The sequence below is a fragment of the Capricornis sumatraensis genome, chromosome 15, assembly GCF_032405125.1.
Source record: "Capricornis sumatraensis isolate serow.1 chromosome 15, serow.2, whole genome shotgun sequence".
Classification (NCBI taxonomy): Eukaryota; Metazoa; Chordata; class Mammalia; order Artiodactyla; family Bovidae; genus Capricornis; species Capricornis sumatraensis.
In genome coordinates this window covers 77,417,838-77,434,851 of record NC_091083.1, presented here as the reverse complement: position 1 = coordinate 77,434,851, position 17,014 = coordinate 77,417,838, and the positions used below count along the sequence as shown (strand labels likewise).

The 17,014-nt window shown below is 42.5% G+C and overlaps 1 pseudogene; it reads left to right on the top strand.

Annotated features, from left to right (window-relative positions):
- Positions 1–14,732: 14,732 nt before the first annotated feature.
- On the top strand, positions 14,733–16,005 carry LOC138091696 (zinc finger CCCH domain-containing protein 15 pseudogene; annotated as a pseudogene).
- The last annotated feature ends 1,009 nt before the right edge of the window (positions 16,006–17,014 follow it).

Below are 17,014 nucleotides of genomic sequence, written 5' to 3'. Positions count from 1 at the left end.
TGGAGAAAAAGGATCTATCTTACACTGTTGGTGGGAATGCAAATTAGTACAATCACTATGGAGAACAGTGTGAAGATTTCTTAAAAAACTGAAAGTAGAACTGCCATATGACCTAGCAATCCCACTGCTGGGCATACACACCTAGGAAACCAGAATTGAAAGAGACACGTGTACCCCAATGTTCATCAGAGCACCGTTTGTAATAGCTAGGATATGAAAGCAACATAGATGCCCATCATCAGACAAGCTGATAAGAAAGCTATGGTACATATACTCAGCTGTAAAAAAAAAATGCATTTGAATCAGTTTTAATGATGTCGATGAAATGAGCTTATTATACAGAGTGAAGTAAGTCAGAAAGAAAAACACCAATGCAGTATATTAATGCATATATATGGAATTTAGAAAGTTAGTAATGATGACCCTATATGTGAGATAGTAAAAGAGACACAGATGTAAAGAACAGACTTTTGGACTCTGTGAGAGAAGGTGTGGGTGGGATGATTTGAGAGAATAGCCTTGAAACATGTATACTATCTCATGTGAAATAAATCACCAGTACAGGTTCGATGTATGAGACAGGGTGCTCAGGGCTGGGGCACTGGGATGACTCTAAGGGATGGGATGGGGAAGGAGGTGGGAGTAGGGGGTTCAGGATGAGGAACACATGTACACCCATGGCTGATTCATGTCAATGTATGGCAAAAACCACTACAATATTGTAAAGTAATTAGCTTCCAATTAAAATGAATTGATTAATTTAAAAAAAGACTGTTAGAACTTACAGGATGTGAGCTTGTGCTCGGCCAGTTCGGGGAGGGTTTCAGGAATCTGACTTTGCTCTGGATGGATGGTACTAGAAAGTAGGTAGTTTTCTTATTGGGTATCTTAGTCTTAACTCTAAGAAGGGAAGACTAGACAGAGGTTAGAGCTGTACTTGATCAAGAAATAGCAGTCATTCAAAATAGGAAGATGCTTGGTCATATTGGTGGTTTGTGTAATGTAGCTCCTTTGCTCAGTGCTCAAACATGGTTATCCAATGTCCTATTTTTGTCTTGATTTTTCACATGTACAGAATGCCCTCATCTGATATTGAAGTTTTACAAAATGTTTATGTCAAGCAGAAGAACAGAAGGCCCACTGTGGTACCAGGTCAGGTCTTGGAACTCAGAGGTTGTTTTACTCTTTCTCTATCAATTGCAAAAAGTCGTGATGAGAATTGAAGAGATGTATTGGTTAAATGCTTAGTCCAAGTTTTGGCCGAGCAAGCATTTAAAGATTGTCCAGACATAATAAGAGTAAGAGGGATACTATAAATATCTAAGTTCTTTAATCTTTATTAATAATTACTGGTTTTTAACAGTGTAATAAAAATGACTTGGTATTAATGAACAGAGTCTGGCTTTAGTAACTCACTATGTTGTGTGGTCATGTGCCGGGAGCCAGTGTGAGGAATCCCGCCCGTGACAAGGTCATGAGGAAGGAAGCTGACATACGCAAGGCGTGCTCAGACTTCAGGGACCCCTCTGGAAATTCCTAAGCATGTACCCCAACAAAAATCTGCCGGCTTTTGTGCTCTACTTTTCCACTTTTCTGATATTCTCTGGAAAAAAAGTCAATTCAGGGTTTTAGTCTTCTGCATTTGAAAGGGATGTTTCAGTTAAACCCCTCTGATAGCTCTCTAGCCTGCCTAACAGGTTCCCCAGACCTCTTACAGCTTGTGAATTGCTTACAGCCCCCCAACCGCAGGAGGCACAAAGCTTAAAAGCATCTTAAAGATACAGAGCCTTTTCTAAAGAGTTAAAAATTATATTGGTAGAGGGTTTTCACTGTTGACTCAAGGATTGCTGCCAGACCTCCATATTCTTTATCTTTTAGGCACCTGGAAGGATGTTAATGTAAGCAGGATGTAGAAAAAGATACATAGTAGTTTTGATGTTAGCAACACTAGACTTTTGAGTTAACTGCTTCTCTTTTGCTGTAAATCACTGTACTCCCTCTACTTGTTATAAGTTGCTGTATCCTTGCTGTGTAAGAATGTAACTTTATTTAGTGCTTTCTGAGAGTGGCACCAGACCTTGGGAAGATCAACACAAGTCTTGTGGTTGACAAACCCTTATCAAAAAAAAAGGCTGTAAAATGTTAATTGGCCCTTTTGGCTGGAAGATGATGTAAATTACCTAAGACTTGTGTATACAATTAGGTATGCAGAGAGAAAAGCCTGGTTTTGATAAGAGTCTGAACTGCTAACACTGCATAACGTTGTGTTACCCATTGATCTCCATGTTTTATCAAAAGTATAAAAGGCCTTCTGAACAATAAAGGATGGGACCAGTTTCTCGGACCAGCTTCTCGGACCAGTCTCTCGGACTAGTCTCTCGGCCTGGTTTCTGGGGAATCTGGCTCCCCCCGTGTCTCTCTCTCTCTCTTTTTCTCCCTTTCCCTCTCTCTGCTCTTTACTTTAATTTCAGGCTGAATTTCCATCTGGGGCGCGGAGGCTCGCCAGGTCTACTTATTTGCCCTGGCTGTTAAGACCCGCACGAAAGGGAGCTTAAGGCGAGGCACCCTTAGATATTCAAGCGGGCGCCGGTGGCCCAACGTAGATGGTGCAAATTCCTTGTCTGGAATTTTATTGGTCTTCCGCGTAAACCAAGCTATTCAGCCCTCTTCCTCCACTTAATCTTCTTACTGCACTATAGTTTCTTAATCTGATCTTATATTAATAAATAAACAAGTCTTTCCACGCCAACGCTGTCCACCCTTCGAATTCCCTGGATCCACCGGGGCTGGACCCCGGCAGTCATGGGCACGTCATTTCCTCTCTCTGAGCCACAGGTTCCTTTTCTTCGTAAAGAGGATGGTGATATCTGCATTAAGAAATCCTCATTTTGGGATATTTTGAGAACCACTGTTGGTTATACTGCTAATATGCTTTGAACACCATGGACCAAGGCTAAGTGTCTAGAAGCACACAGAGTTTTAGTTTCCTCCACTCCTGACTGCTCTTTAAGTGTGCTGTCAACTGTAGTAAGAAAAAGAACAAAAAATTGACTGTAGTAGTGTCATATTCTAGAAATTCGACCTTAGGAAACTGATCTGGTGCCAGAGTGGAGTCACAGTTTCAGTCCCACTAGGTCTCCTCTTCCTCAGAGATAACTGAAAGCCCTCCTGCTTCAGTGGTTGATCTCACCCAGGTCCAGCCCTTTTTCCACCCCACCTTGTCTTTGTTTGACTCTCAATGGAGTTAAGTGTTAACTATCATAATTGCTCATCGTTATTATTATTTCAAAGGACTTTGACTTTGCATGGAGAAGAATATATGCCTATGGCCTCCAATGATTCAGAACAGCCTCATGATGTGAGCAACATGATTTCATGTAACAAATGAAGATGGATCACATGGTTAGGAAAAGGCAGAACTGGAACTCCAACTGAGGTCCTCTTTTCAAAAAAGCACTAGTGGAGAGTCCAGAGTTGTGTTGGAGCTTGGGTTATAGGCAATCTTCCAAGATCCCTGAAATCCACTCCAGCCCCTGAGGTCCACTCTGGAAGGTAGGTCTCCTGTTGGTTAAATCAGGTGAGGGGTAGTGGGTGGTTATGCTCTGGAGACGTGTTTATGTCTCTGCTTCCCTTCTGCCCACTCCCTTTACTTTATTTCTACCCAGAATATCAGGGTTTGTGCCCCAGATGGAGATGCTGTTCCCTGGCTCAGCAACTGACTGGACCACTGCCAGGTAAAGAGCTTGTGTGTTCCAATAGAGATGCTGCCACAACTGTTGCAGGAAGGTTACCAGTGACTTTCCTGTCTTCTGAAGTAGGTGGCATTAATGTAAGAGAGGGGAAGCACTAAGAAATAGATATGAAGACCCCCGAATGAGGCTATAAAGGAGGACGTGGACTAACACACTGCTGATCACCTAGCAGTCCTGTGATCTGCTCTCATCCACTCACTGACCAACCATCACATGTCATACACTGCTCTAGGTGCTGAAATGCTCCTTGTGTGACCATATTGGATAAAATTCCACCTGTAGAATCATATACTGTGTTTTCATGAAACCACAGACTGAGTCAGGTTTGAGAATTGTAGTTCCTGGGCGTTTTGCCAAGTAGACAGAAGCAGGACAGAGGAGCCTGGTGGGCTACATTCCATGGAGTCTCAAAGAGTCAGACCAGACCAAGTGACTGAGCAGACACAAACACACAGGAAGAAGCAGGACAATGGAAGGTGGGGAGATTACCCATTGTAAATGACTGACCCCACATCCTCCATTTCCTCACTCCCCTCCTTCTCACCTCTTCTTACCCATCTGCGGGGATGTAAACCAAACTCTCAGCACCCATCTTTCCATAGACGCCTTTCTGCAAGGACACAAACACGAGCAGACTCTGCTTCTCTGCAGTCCTACTCTTTCCCCTGGGCACCATTCTGGCCAGCATTCCTGGAGGTGAAACAAGCAACCAGGCCCAGAGTAAGTCCTGGCTCACCTCTCCTCTATAGACCAGAGGGAAAGGAGGTGAGTGCAAGAAGGGGCAGGAAGAGGGGCATGGTGGATGCTGCCAGCCCTCTCTGGATTTCTTCTGGGAAGTGAGCAGTTGAACTCCAGGGACATTTCTTGACTCTCAAAAAGCATCATTATGTGTTCTGCTTTTAATAAAAATATCCCACCTCATTTGACAGAATCATGAACTTCATCTCTGAGACTGTCCATTCCTAGTTCTACCCTGTCCCTAAACCTCACTTCAGAATAGTAAAAAAAAAAATCCATTTTTGATACTTGTCCAGATTCAGGCCCCAGGCCTCGTAAAACTCTTGGAATTTATTGTCTTTCTATAAGTAATGAGATAAGTGGAGGATGAGGCCTTAGATAGTCTGTGTGTGCCTGGATCTGGAACATGTCATGAGATGATTAGAGGGTTAGAGTGATCAGTCCCCAGTCCCTCTGGGGAGAGGAGTGAGTACTGATATTGAGTTCCATTAACAATGGCCAAAGTTTCCATCAAATTTCCTCTATCCAACCCTCAATTAAAACCCATCACTACTAGATTCAGAGAGCTTCAAGGGAGGTGATAACATCAAGGGTTTGTAAGGTAGGCATGTCCTGAGAAGGCGTGGAGACTCAGAATTTCCTATTCCCTCTTTGCCTTATCTTTTCCTCCATTTTACTGTCCCTGAGTTTTATCATTTGTAATGACTGGGGAAAGTCAGTATGTAAGGGGCTTATTTGAATTTAGTGAGTGGTTCTGATAACTTGTTCAACATGGGAGGTGGGTCAAGGGATCTCTGAATTTATAGCCAGTTGTTCACAAGTGTTAAGTGATCCCAGGGGTCGTGATCAACTCTTGAATTGTGGGCAGTCCTCAGGGATGAAGCCCTTACCCTATGGGACCTGGGTCACCTCTGAGGATTTAGCATCAGAAGTGAATTGACTTCTGGATGCCCAGTGTGTATGGGGGAACTGGTTACTGTTGGCGGAGACCCCACATGTTTGGTGTCTGGGACAAACTTAGACTCTCTCTTTTCTACCATTTCTGTGTGGGGTGAAGCTCAGACACTGGGGACTATATTATGTTTAGAAGAGCACTCTAAATTCCCCACCACTTCTTGGCATTTTCAGAATTCCTGGCAGAATTGGATACTTATTTAAATGGATTGTGACAGACTGCGTCTGTCTTGTCCTGATCTTATTGCCTACTTGCTCTGTGTCCCGGGACAGTTCCATCTGTAGTTTTTTCATGAGAGCAGGAAGTCCATGTTTCTCGAGTGTTTTGAAAGGATTACCAGTCATGAGTACAAAGAATTCACACACTTGTGGTCAATGACGTGTGTTTTCCACCAAAAGTTTTAGTCTGAAAGACTTGTTGACTTACCTATATTTTCTCATGATACTTCCAAAAATATATATGTATCAAATAATGATCATTTCTCTGTTATGAAGTAAATCAGAGTTGAGTGGCAGCTGAGCATCTTCCCTCCATAGGCAACTGCAGGCAGAACAAGAAATGCCGTACTTCCTTGTGTTTGCTCATGGGACCAAGACTGCTTTTTCCAGGCTGCTATGATATTAGTCAAGACTCAATGCCCTTCCTCTTACTCCACTATGACACTATGTTTTATTTCCTTATAGTTATATAGATGACAGTCACACTCATAATTTTTTGACAGGCCTCATCATCATAGAGATTAATGAGAATTTTACACTATTCAATCCCTTCAATGACAAGGCACTTAGCATTAGTATGAAATAGGAGAGTCATTTACTTAGAAAATTTTATATCCAAAATGTATCCTTTTGGTTCTGAGAGCATAGTTTTTTGTGTAGAGAAACAGCTGTTAAAAAAAAAAAAGTAAAATAATATTCTTCTAAGAGGGAGGCACACAATAAAGGAGCAAGAGGAAGGGCATTATCACAAGGGAAAATCTTATACCAGCTTGTGATGAGTGTTCTGGAGAAAGAGACTGATGGGGATAAAGGTGTGTAATGAGGGCCAGGGAAATGCTCTGTGATAAGGAGGCCTTGAGCAGAGGGTCCCAAAAATGTGCTTGGTGTGATTGAGAGCAGCCTAGGGTGACTGGAGCTGAGTGGGTTGAGGCGGTGGGGAATGGAAAGGGATGAGACAGAGAGGCCATGGGGACAGGTCATGAAGAGCTTTGTCAAACTTTAAACATCAGAATCTGACTCTTAGTCAATGAGGGATTGGTCATGGGACCCATGGATAGAATTCACTTTGAAACAGGATTCTTGCAGCTGCACTGTGGAGAGTGGTCTCTAGGGGGCGAAGGCAGAATCAGAGGCCTCTGGGCAGGCTGCTGCACTGGTCCAAGTGAGCCATGATGGAGTATACCCATATTTTTGCCTGGATTGATCTCAGTTCCTTGGAATACCATGAATAACGTGCTCTGTTGAGGTTTCTGTGGAGGCTTCATGACAAATCAAAATTAATTAAATCTCTAGGCATTTGTGATGGATTTACCTTTCAAACCCTCACCTCTCCTTGAGGTATGGGTGCAGGGAAAGGGCAAAGGTGGAAGTTAGAACTCCACCCCCTAACCAGGTGTTGGTTATCCAGACAACCAACATCCAATCTAAGGTTAGATCGAGGCTTTGCTTGTCACCTACTCACATGGTAAAAGTTTCCCCTGTGCTGTCATTTCTTAGGAAATTCAATGGTTATAGAAGCTCTCGAAGAATACTAAGTTAGTATTTCTGATGGCTTCTGGTGGCTCAGCTGGTAAAGAATTTGCCTGCAGTGTGAGAGACCTGGGTTCGATCCCTGGGTTGGGAAGATCCCTTGGAGAAGGAAACGGCTACCCATTCCAGTATTCCGGCCTGTGGAATACCATGGACTGTATAGTCCATGGGGTTGCAAAGAATTGGACACGACTGAGCAACTTTCATTTTCACATGTAGGTCACAGTATCAGTATTCCTTCAATATTACTTTATTCCAGTGCTCATGACCTGAACAAAGTGAACACAATAATGGGTTTTCTTCCATGCCTTTCTCCATTAAATCATGATGCCTTCACACTTTCTTTTTAATAGTGGAAGCTTTCATGCAAACACATGTACAGAAAATAGTATTATAAACCTGTGGACCATTAGCTCCAATCATGATCAACATATGGGGAATATTCTTAATATGTATCCTTTTGTTCTATTTGCAGCTAATCAGTGGCATCATGCCAACTTATCTATAAATATTTAGTAATATGTAATTATTTACAATATTACCCTATCAGTTTGAAGCCTAACAATATTAATGATAATGCCCTATAAAACATCTAATGGTCTTATCACATTCACATCTCTGCACCCCTACCATGCTCTTGCAAACAAGCTGGTATATTCAGTTGTTCACCTTTTAAACTCAGCTATGATGACCATCTTCCTATTTAACTGATTTGCTTCCATTCCTACAGACCTGTGGCCTGACCTCTGCTTGGAGCCTCCAAACATGGGTCCCTGCAAGGCCAAAACAAGCAGACACATACAATGGCAAGTCCAGGTTCTCAGAGATTTATGGTAGCTAAAATGTTAAGAACAAAGACTTCAACTGGGGGCCAGGCTGCATTAAGACCTCTGCTGGTGGTATCATATCCTGGGTAAGACAGTAGACAGGGCATGGGGAGAGAGGAGGGGCTGGGGAAAGAGGTGGAGCTCAGGAGGCCACACTCTCCTCAAAATTGCCCACAGTGACTATTTTCATCTCTGCCTCCCAGGGGAAGTGGCTGCAGTGACCTTTGAAATTATGAACTGAGCATGCTCTCTAGGGACCAGATGGGCAAAAGATCACCCTCAGAAGTACCATCCTGATAATCTGAGCTTACTCACATGGTCCCCTTTTTCAGACGGAAGAGTAAGTCAGTCCCCCATAAAGGAGGTCTGTAGTGCTCCTGAGTACCCAACCTGGGATTGGAAAATTCACTGCCTTCTGAATGGTCATTGTGATCCTGAGAGCACTTGGTTGCTTATTTCTAGGATGGTCTAGGTCCTGTTCAGCTATACCTTGTCCAGGTCTGGGGCTTCAGAGATTCAATCTGCAAGTTCCTCTCCTTTTGCAGAGGCAAATCAGCCCAGTCAGGGCTGATCTCTGGCTGCTTGTGATTATATTCAGCCTTTCCCTCTGACTTTCAACACTACCCTCCTCAGTTAAATCTACCTTTTCCCTTCCCTGCATGGGTCTAATTGCTTTACTTTTGTCTCTTCTAGTTGGCTCTAAGCACCATGACAGCAAGTCTTCCCTTTATCCCTAGAACTTTGCATAACTCCTGGCGCAAAGGATACAGTCCATAAATATTGGAGGAAGGAAGGAAAGAATGCAGGAGAAAACTCCTCATGACTGGAGTGACTGTAGAGCCTGGGATGGGAATTCATGATTCACATCTTGTAATCTTGTTGTAATCTTCCTCCTCAGTGCAGCCTTACCTTAATCCTCCACTCCACCCACACTTCGAGAGCCTTTAGAACCTGGCCTGCCTGAATGCTGCTGGCAATGCTGGCACCCAACCCCTATTCTTGTAAATAAGATTGACACTCATGACGTCATGTCCAAAGTCTTTGCTGCATCATCTGTGTTACTATCAAATAGACTTGCCTGGGAGGGGTTTGTATGCTTGTGTTTTAGTGATGTTGAAATATCTGGGGACACTTGATTAACAGACAAATGTCTTCCTCCTAATTTTCAGCTCTTTCTCTTCCATCAAATCACTTTTCCATAGCTGAAGTTCTATATCTTCATCTCTAAAAAACTGATAAGATTGTTAAAGAAGAGCAAACTATCTTTTTATCAACACTTTTCTGAGCCCACTCTCAGGTCACATTTTAAAATCCCCTCCAGGACAACTGAGTAATGTGAATAAAAGTATTTAGGGGTGGCTGCGAAGGCACGGGAACAATAAGGAATGGTGAGGATGATGGGAACTGGACAGAGCACTTCCCTCCTGGGAGGACAGCTTCTCTCCTTAGCTTAGTTCATGCTTTTCGAAGTGTGGTCCCTTGAGCAGCACCATCAATGTATTGGGAACTCTTGATGCAAATATTCAGGGCCTATCCTGTGCTACTGAATCAGCACTCCGGTGGTAGAGTTCTGAAATCTGTGTTTGATCTTATGGCTATTGGATTCTGAAGCTCACTCAAGTGTGAGACCCACAGCCTTATTATATTACAGGACTGTGATGTCAGTGTTTACTTTCTGCAGCATTGATAGAAAAAATTTTTTATATGAAATCCCTGACCCAGGGATTGAACCCACATATCTTATGCCTTCTGCATTGGCAGGCTGGTTCTTTACTAGCAGTGCCAAACATACTATGTGGTTCCAAAAGTGAGGTGCTGTTTTATCATCATGTAGTGAGAAAATGATCACCCATTACTCAGATATGAACATACCTCTCAGAGGGCACAGCACCTCAAATATCTAAACATCTTGTGTATGCCCTGGGTGCATTCCATCCATTTCAAGATATGCCCTTAGATAGCATGGAATCCAAGATGGTCATTTTTCAGAAGGAGATACTGAGGAACAGAGATATGACCTGGGGTCTCCAATGGTTAGATCACTTGTCTATCCAGAATGCAACCACTGTTTTTTTCCTGCCCTGTAACTTCTCTGAAAAGACCTCCAGGAACCAGGAAGATTTCTCTTTTGTTTGTTTGTTTAATTTGATTGGAGGTAATTACTTTACAATACTGTGTTGGTTTTTGACATACATCAACATGAACTGGCCACAGGTATATATGTGTCCCCCCGCTTCCTGAACACCCTTTACACCTCCCTCTCTACTCTGTCTGCCCAAGTTGCCCCAGAACACTGCCTTTTGGTGCCCTGCTTAATGCATCAATTTGGACTGGTCATGTATCTTACATATGGCCTTGACATATTTCAATGCTATTCTCTCAAATTATCCTTCTGTTGCCTTCTCCCACTGAGTACAAAGGTCTGTTCTTTACATCTATGTCTCTTTTGTTGCCCTGCATGTAGGATCATTGGTATTGTCTTTCAAAATTCCATATACATATATATACATATATATTTGTCTTTCTCTTTCTGACTTGCTTCACTCTGTACAATAGGCTCTGGGTTCATCCACCTCATTAGAACTGACTCAAGTGCACTTCTTTTTATAGCTGAGTAATATTCCATTGTGTATATGTACCACAGTTTCCTTAACCATTAATTGCCAATGGACATCTAGGTTGCTTTCATGTCCTAACTATTGTAAATAGTGCTGCAATGAACATTGGGGTACATGTGTCTCTTATTGTTTGTAGACTTTTTGATGACGGCTGTGCTGACTGGTGTGAAATGATACCTCATTGTGGTCTTGATTTGCATTTCTCTAATGATGAGTGAGGTTGAATATCTCTTCATGTGTTTATTAGCCATCCATATGTTTTCCTTGGAGAAATGTTTGTTTATGTCTTTTGCCCACTTTTTGATTGGGTTGTTCATTTTTCTGATGTTGAGCTGCATGAGCTGCCTGTATATTTTGGAGTTTAAATTTTTTCATCTGTTTCATTTACTATTATTTTCTCCCATTCTGAGGTCTCTCTTTTCACTGTGCTTTTAGTTTCCTTCATTGTGCAAAAGCTTTTACGTTTAATTAGGTCCCATTTGTTTATTTTCATATTTATTTCCTTACTCAGAGAGGTGGGTCATAGAGGATATTGCTGTGATTAATGTTGGAGAGCATTCTGCCTATGTTTTCCTCTAAGAGATTTATAGTTTCTGGTCTTATATTTAAGTCTTTAATTCACTTTGAGTTTATTTTTGTGTGTGGTGTTAGAAAGTCTTCTAGTTTCATTCTTTTACATGTAGTTGACCAGTTTTCCCAGCATCACTTGTTGAAGACACTGTCTTTTTTCCACTGTATATTTTCACCTCCTTTGCCAAAGATAGGGTGTTCATAGATGTGTGGATTTATCTCTGGGCTTTATATTTTGTTCCATTGATCTATATTTCTGTCTTTGAGCCAGTGCATTACTGCTTTGATGACTGTAGCTTTGTACTATAGTCTGAAATCAAGAAGGTTGATTTGGGGTCTTTTATGTTTCCATAAATTGTGAAATTATTTGTTCTAGTTCTGTGAAAAATACCATTGGTAGTTTGATAGAGATTGTGTTGAATCTATAGATTGTTTGGGTAGTAATTTGTTTTTACTATATTGATTCTTCCAGCCCAAGAACATGGTATATATCTCCATCTGTTTGTGTCATCTTGAATTTCTTTTATCAGTGTTTTATAGTTTTCTCTATACAGTTCTTTTGCTTTATAGGTAAATTTATTCCTAAGTGTTTTATTCTTTTTGTTGCCATGGTGAATGGGACTATTTCCTTAATTTCTCTTCCTGATTTTTCACTGTTAGTGTATAGGCTGCAAGGGATTTAGATCCCACCCTTACACATGAGCAGGGACAGGGGAGATGGAGGGAGAACTGGCCCATCAGGTAGCCTCTGACTTGGACTAAAGGACGACAAGGAGAGGAGGACATGGGAAGAAAAAGACAGACAGATGAGAGAGGAGTGGGGAGAAAAGAGGAGTTTCTGCTATTAGGGGGAGTCTCTGCTGCTCTCTGGCCTCAGGTGGATAGATTGAGGCAGAAATAGGGGCAGGGCCAGAAAGCCTCCCGAACTAGAATCCTCATTCTACCATGTGCAAGTTGTGTTTCCTGAGCAAGTGGTTTTGCCTCTGAAACTCTGTTTTCTCCTTGACACAATGGGAAGAGAATCCTAGATATTGTAGGATGGATATGAAGATAAATGAAATCATCCATGTGAGATGTCTCAGGAGATTATAGACCCTCTACTCACAGTTGCTTGTTTAGTGAGTTATAGGCTACTGATGTCCTTTTGTCCTGGGGCAGCTCACTATTGAGAGCTCCTGCACTTCTCAAGGGAAAGGGTGTCTGTACCAGGAAGACAGCCCCTCATGTCTTCTTCAGCTCATCATCCAGCTCTGTGCCTGCTTGACATTAGGCTGGACTTGCACCTGGGGCTTCTGGGCATGGAACCCAGCTCCCTTCTCCTTGAGCTGGAGTGGAGCACACTTTGTGTCTCTGTGTTGCATGTGTGTGTGTGAATGGAAATACTTGTCTAAGTGTAGTTGAGTTGGAGGGATGCTAGTGCTACATGATTGCAACTGGGAGTAAATATAGAGGAGTGAGTGAAGGGACCATGGGTGTGTCACCCCTCACATCTCCCCTGTAGATAACAGCTATCAATGCAGCAGAGTGCATGTGCATAAACTCTTCAGCCAGAACCTTGGGTTCAAAACCTTTCTCTCCACTTGATGACTGTAACCAACTTACTTTCTTTTGTGTAGCCCAGGTTTCTCCTCTGTAACATGAGCAATTATCAATACTTCCTCATCCCCTCATTTAGGGTTTTTGAGAATTAAATCTGTAAATATGTGTCAAGTGCTAGGATAATGACTGATATATAAAAGAATTTGCATTTTATCTGTTGTGATTACTCATACTTTTATTATTAATACTACAAAGGACTCTGACTTCTCAGAGGGAAGGAACATATGTCTGTTGTGTCCATTGCTTCCATAGCAACCCTGTGATGTGGGCAGTGCTGACCTCACCTGACATCTGAAGACAGGAGGACTCTGGGAGATTTCCATCTGCAGATATGAAGATGGTAAAAGGCAAAGCTGGTCATAAAAATGAGGTTGTGTGACCCAAAACCACTATGGGAGGAGGAGGAAGTGGGTTGTTGCAGGCAATCTTCCAAGGTCTCCTGGAGTCCACTGAGGCAGGCATCTCTCCTGTTTGTGAAACTAGGTGGAGGACAGCAGGTGGTCAGGCTCCCTCCTTCCCCTCTGTACCTTTCCCTTTCTCCTTGTTTGAAACAGAAAACAGGGTTGCTGCCCCAGCAGGACAGCACCTTCACAGCTAAGTTCCTACAGGGAACAGGAAGGCAAAGAGCAAGTCTCCATCCAGTAGAGAAGCTGTAGCAATGGATGCAGGAAGGTGTCTGTTTCACACTGGTCTTCTGAGCTAGGGGAGGGTGTGTTGGGTGAGGTAACTGATATTCAGATGTGATGGCACCTACAGGAGGCTGAAAAGGAGAACCTGAGCTCATACACTGCTCTTCACTTACTCATCCTGTGATTTGCTCTCATCTATTCATTGATTATCCATCACAGCCATGCATCGCTCTAGGTGCTAGGATCCTCCCTGAGTGACCATATTGGACTATATTCCAGCTGTACAACTACAAAACATGTTTCCATGACACCAACAGGCAACGTCAAGTTTAAGAAGCTCTGATATTGGGCATTTTTCCCCAGCAGGCTAAAGTAGGACAATGGGTAGTTGGGGGAGTACACACTGTACAATACTGACCCCAGGCCCTTTCTCTTCCTCACTCCCCTCCTTGTCTCTCTTCCATTCATTGAGGTTGGGTGTGAGAAGCTCAGCCAGCTGCCATCTTTCCTCAGGAGCCCTTCTGCAAGGCCATGAAGATAAGCCAGCTCTGCTTTCTGGCAACCCTTCTCACCCTTCTGGGCACCCTTGTGGCCAGTATACCAGGGTGTGAAACTAGCAACCAGGCCCAGGGCAATTCCAGGCTCATCTCTGCTCTCTGGAGGTGGGGGACGACAGGAGTCCATGGAAGGGATTGGGTTGCAGGAAGGGGTTGGGTTGGGTTACTGTCTATCTATAAGTCATGAGATGAGTCTAGGATGGAAACCTAGATAGCATCTCGATGGGACTGGACTCCAGAACATGCCATCAGGTGCTTAGAGGGTTAGAACTGTCAACTCTCAGTCCCTCTGGGGAGAGGAGAGGCTACTGATGCAGAGTTCAGTCACCAATGGCAAATGATTCTATCAAATTGCCTACCTCTGATCTTCAGTTAAAACCCATACATACTGGGTTCTGAGAGCCTCAGGGGGAGTGAGGCATCAAGAGACTGTGAGGGGAAGAGAGTCCTGAGACAGTTTGGGAGCTCAGCAGCCCTAACTACCCATTTGCCCTATAATTTTTCTGTCCCTGGGGTTTTCACTTTAAAATAACTGGGGACACTAAGTAATGGGCTTTCCTGAGTTCTGTGAGAGATTCCAATAAGTTTCTGAATATGGGAGTTTGGTCGTGACACCTCTGAGTTGATCCCAGGTGTAAGGGACAGAAGGGCGCGTCTTCCTCCTCTTCCTACTGTGGGGCCAGAGTCCCTGAGGGAGTCCAGCTGCGCTTAAGTCTGGCCAGCACGACCTGTCTCTGCAATGCCCCCCAAGAAACAGGCTTAGTCCGGGGACAGCAAAAAGGCAGAACAGAAAAAGAAGAAGATTATTGAAGACAAAACTTTTCGTCTGAAGAATAAGAAAGGAGCAAAGCAACAGAAGTTTATCAAGGCTGTCGCTCATCAAGTTAAATTTGGTCAACAGAATCCATGTCACGTAGCACAAAGTGAAGCTGAAAAGAAGTTGAAGAAAGATGACAAGAAGAAAGAATTGCAAGAGCTAAATGAGTTGTTCAAACCTGTAGTTGCTGCTCAAAAAATAAGTAAAGGTGCAGATCCCAAATCTGTAGTATGTGCATTCTTCAAGCAAGGACAGTGTACTAAAGGAGATAAGTGTAAGTTCTCTCATGACTTGACTGGAGAGAAAATCTGAAAAGCGAAGTGTTTACACTAATGCAAGAGATGAAGAACTTGAAAAAGATACTATGGATAATTGGGATGAGAAAAAAATGGAACAAGTGAACAAGAAGCACGGTGAGATGGAAAAGAAAAAACCAAAAACTCAAATAGTGTGCAAGCATTTCCTTGAAGCTATTGAAAACAACAAATAGGGCTGGTTTGGGGTACGTCCTGGAAGGGGTGATATTTGCATGTATTGTCATGCACTTCCTCCTGGATTTGTCTTGAAAAAAGATAAAAAGAAAGAAGAGAAAGAAGATGAAATTTCATTTGAAGATTTAATTGAAAGGGAGCGTTCTGCCCTAGGTCCAAATGTTACCAAAACCACTCTAGAATCTTTTCTTGCATGGAAGAAAAGAAAAAGACAAGAAAAGATGGATAAACTTGAGCAAGATATAGAAAGTAGGAAAGCAGACTTCAAAGCTGGGAAAGCATTAGAGATCGGTGGTCGTGAGGTGTTTGAATTTCATCCTGAACTGGTTGACGATGATGATGAGGAAGCAGATGATATCTGTTACACCCAGGGAACAGGTGGTGATGAGGTTGATGATTCAGTGAGTGTAAACGACATAGATGTAAGCCTGTACATCCCAAGAGATGTAGATGAGACAGGTATTACTGTAGCCAGTCTTGAAAGATTCAGCACATATACTTCAGAAAAGGATGAAAACAAATTAAGTGACGCTTCTGGAGGTAGGGATGAAAATGGTAAGAGAAGTGATTTGGAAGAGGACAATGAAGGGGAAGGACAGGAAAATGGAGCCATCGATGCTGTTTCTGTTGATGAAAATCTGTTTACTGGGGAAGATTTGGATGAACTAGAATAAGAATTAAACACACTTGATTTAGCAGAATGACACCAAACAAGTCAATGAAAAAGCTGAGCCAGCTCAGCAGGAGTTGAAATTGACTACATTAATTTTTTTCCACCTAAAACTCTCAACAGGATGTTTGTTTCCCATGCTGATTCTGGAGTGCTTAGTTCCTCCAAAAAAGGAATATTCTCCCTACGTCTTGTTTTCTGACTTTGGCTACATCTCATAGTAAGTTCAGAGTAGTTCATGATAAATTAAAGATAAATGGTCATTGTAGGAAATGATTAATTGTAATTGTCCACTCAAATAGAAAGTGTAAACTACTTTTCCAGCTTTTGATTTTCACTGGGCATGTGTTGTTACAAGGACAACATAAATTTAAATTACCCTTCATTTAATGCAATTTTTAATGAGTGATTCTATTTCCTTTGTATTTATATGTTTAAAAGACTGCCTAAGATATGAGCCTGTACTTCATCAAGGAAACTGCATATGCAGATTCAGTATTGTATATCTTTGGACAATTAGATGGACATTTAAAATGAAACTTCATTAATCTGACAGGATCAACTGCAATGCCCTGTGTTAAACTGTTTGAAACTACTCCTTTTTCTTTTTTGCCAATAAAGTTGTAAATAAAAACAGTGATACAATAAATTTTAAAAAAAAGGGGACAGAAGGACTTGTGTTGGACACTTGAAGTGTGGGCTGACCTAAGCACCAAGCCCCTAATGTCTGTGGTCTGGTTCATCTCTATGAATTTAGTGTCTGAATGAATTGACTCCTGAGATTTCAGTGAGTGTTGGGGAACTGATTGCTGTTGGTAGAGACCTCACATATTTCAAGTCAGGGAAAAAAATCCAGACTCACTCACCATTTGTCTTTGGAGTGAGGGTCAGGGCCCTGGAACTATACTATGTGGGGCCAAGCACTCAGCACCCCGCCCTACTTCTCTGCATTTTCAGAATATCTGGCAGAATCAGGTACTTGATTAAATGGGGTGTGACAGCATGGCGTCTTGTCCTGATCCCACCACCCACATGCTGTGTGT